This window comes from Capsicum annuum, unplaced genomic scaffold (genome assembly GCF_002878395.1).
Source record: "Capsicum annuum cultivar UCD-10X-F1 unplaced genomic scaffold, UCD10Xv1.1 ctg70455, whole genome shotgun sequence".
NCBI classification, from domain to species: Eukaryota; Viridiplantae; Streptophyta; class Magnoliopsida; order Solanales; family Solanaceae; genus Capsicum; species Capsicum annuum.
In genome coordinates, this window is record NW_025880187.1 from 1 (window position 1) to 3,505 (window position 3,505).

Below are 3,505 nucleotides of genomic sequence, written 5' to 3' on the forward strand. Positions count from 1 at the left end.
ATCCGACTAGTTCCGGGTTCGAATCCCGGGCAACCCACTATCATATCAAAATTATAATTCTCTGTAGAGAAGTCCCTATTTTTCCAATCAACTTGATTAAATACTTGAATAGATCCACATACACCTTGGTTGAAACGAGTATATAAGTCATGTTATACTATTGAATAACAAGCCTTCCATTTTCTATTTTTATTTGTAGAAAACTCGTGTGCTTGGGAGTCCCTGATGATTAAATAAACCAAGATTTTACCATGACTGCAATTTTAGAGAGACGTGAAAGCGAAAGCCTATGGGGTCGCTTCTGTAACTGGATAACTAGCACTGAAAACCATCTTTAAATTGGATGGTTTGTTGTTTTGATGATGCCTACCTTATTGACGGCAACTTCTGTATTTATTATTGCCTTCATTGCTGCACCTCCAGTAGACATTGATGGTATTCGTGAACCCGTTTCAGGGTCACTACTTTACGGAAACAATATTATTTTCGATGCCATTATTCCTACTTCTGAAGCTATAGGTTTACATTTTTACCCAATCTGGGAAGCGGCATCCGTTGATGAATGGTTATACAATGGTGGTCCTTATGAACTAATTGTTCTACATTTCTTACTTGGCGTAGCTTGTTACATGGGTCGTGAGTGGGAGCTTGTTACCCGAGAAGCCTATGATGATTGATTTTACTTCCCCACCTAGCTACTCTAGGTTGGGGGGTAGGCCCTGGGGGCGAAGTTATAGACACCTTTCCATACTTTATATCTAGAGTACTTCATTTAATTTCTTCTGAAGTATTGGGCTTTGGCGGCATTTATCATGAACTTCTGGGACCTGAGACACTTGAAGAATCTTTTCCCTTCTTTGGTTATGTCTGGAAAGATTGAAATAAAATGACCACAATTTTAGGTATTCACTTAATCTTGTTAGGTCTAGGTGCTTTTCTTCTAGTATTCAAGGCTCTTTATTTTGGGGGCATATATGATACCTGGGCTCCGGGAGGGGGAGATGTAAGAAAAATTACCAACTTGACCCTTAGCCCGAGTATCATATTTGGTTATTTACTAAAATCCCCTTTTGGAGGGGAAAGGTTCCATTTGTATACTTGGTGTAATCTGGCATATCTTAACCAAACCCTTCGCATGGGCTCGACGCGCACTTGTATGGTCTGGAGAGGCTTACTTATCTTATAGTTTAGGGGGCTTTAGCCGTCTTTGGTTTCATTGCTTGTTGTTTTGTCTGGTTTAATAATACCGCTTATCCTAGTGAATTTTACGAACCTACTGGACCAGAAGCTTCTCAAGCTCAAGCATTCTTTTCTAGTTAGAGACCAACGCCTTGGGGCTAACGTGGGATCCGCTCAAGGGCCTACTAGTTTAGGTAAATATCTAATGCGTTCCCCACCCGGAGAAGTCATTTTTGGAGGAGAAACTATGCGTTTTTGGGATCTGCGTTCTCCATGGTTAGAGCATCTAAGGGGTCCAAATGGGTTAGACTTGAGTAGGTTGAAAAAAGACATACAACCTTGGCAGGAACGACGTTCTGTGGAATATATGACTCATGCTCCTTTAGGTTCTTTAAATTCCATGGGTGGTGTAGCTACCGAGATCAATGCAGTCAATTATATCTCTCCTAGAAGTTGGTAAGCTACCTTTCATTTTGTTCTAGGATTCTTCTTCTTCGTAGGTCATTTGTGGAACGCGGGAAGGGCTCGTGCAGCTGCAGCAGGATTTGAAAAAGGAATTGATCGTGACCTTGAACCTGTTCTTTTCATGACCCCTCTTAATTGAGATGAGACGGGAGATCCAATGCTTGAATGAAGTACAAATCACTTTGATTCAATCATACATCTTGGAATCAGCTTAAGTATTCCTTTTTTCTTCTTCTTTTTTTCAACTCATTTTATCTAATTTATATCGAATCTATTTTTCTGGCTTGGCTAGGTGGGATATCCGAGCCATTCCCCTTTCTTTCGGATAGTAGATTAGGCAAAACCACTAAAGAAAAAAATCTATTCAATTAGCAAAAAAGGAGAGACAGGGATTCGAACCCTCGATAGTTCTTTGTTCAAAACTATACCGGTTTTCAAGACCGGGGCTATCAACTACTCAGTCATCTCTCCGAAAGACTATTTTTATTTTATTCCTCTGAATAAAACATGGATATAGGGGTGGATACCCCCACTATCTGTAGAAAGATCTCAGGTGCGAACCCACTGGTCGATCTATCTATCCGTATATAGATATATGATCTAGCATGCCCATTTGTGAAATAAAAAATAAAATTCCATTTCTCTCCTCTCTCCGCCCCACTCCATGTACGAATAAAGTGTGAAAGAGGTAGTAGTAATAATTCATATAGAATCAATGGATTCATGATAAAGTAAAATCCCTCGATGACATATTTTATAACAATTAATATTTTTTGGCTGATAGAGGGATCAAATGGTATATAGTTCATTTGTTGGTAGCTTGGAGGATTAAAAGCATGACTCTTTTTTTCCAATTGGCTGTTTTTGCATTAATTGCTACTTCATTAATCTTATTGATTAGCGTACCCGGTGTATTTGCCTCTCCTGATGGCTGGTCAAGTAACAAAAATGTTGTGTTTTTTGGTACATCCTTATGGATTGGATTAGTCTTTCTGGTGGGTATCTTTAATTCTCTCATCTCTTGAACCTATTCGTCGTAGACCCAAAATGCCCCCCTAATTTTTCTCGGTTGTGAGACACAATAAATTTGAATCTAAGTCCCCAAAGAAATTGCAAATTAAATAAAGAAAACACAAAAATTAGAGGGGGGTCAAACTTTTTGAATAAAAAGAATACAATTAAAAAAATAATTGGAATCGTTCAGAAAAGAATATGTGTCCCGACACTGCACAAATAAGATTCGTTTATATATCATATATGTGGGCACATATTGTGTATCAAGAACAAAAAAATGCGGATATGGTCGAATGGTAAAATTTTTCTTTGCCAAGGAGAAGATGCAACCCTACCTTTGAGTGCGGTTTGAACTATTGATTTACGTAATTGGAAATAACCAATTAGGTTTACGACGAAACCTAGAAATCAATCACTGATCCAATTTGAGTACCTCTGCAGGATAGACCTCAACAGAAAACTGAAGAGTAACGACAACAAGTGATTGAGTTCAGTAGTTCCTTATATAAAATTATTGACACTAGAGATATAGTAATATGGAGAAGACAAAATTGTTTCAAGCACCGACAGAACCGGAAGCGCCCCTTCTTTCAAAAAGAGGAGGACGAGTTATTCACATTTCATTTGATGGTCAGAGGCAAACTGAAAGTTAAGCAGTGGGAATTCTAAAGATTCCCCGGGGGGGAAATAGAGATGTCTCCTACGTTACCCATAATATGTGAAAGTATCGACGTAATTTCATAGAGTTATTCGATTTGAATGCTACATGAAGAACATAAGCCAGATGACGGAACAGAAAGACCCATGATGTAGAAGATCATAACATGAGTGATTCGGCAGATTTGGA

At 38.6% G+C, this 3,505-nt stretch overlaps 1 pseudogene; it reads left to right on the plus strand.

Annotated features, from left to right (window-relative positions):
* The first annotated feature begins 786 nt into the window (after window positions 1-786).
* On the plus strand, window positions 787-1,886 carry LOC124894140 (annotated as a pseudogene).
* The last annotated feature ends 1,619 nt before the right edge of the window (window positions 1,887-3,505 follow it).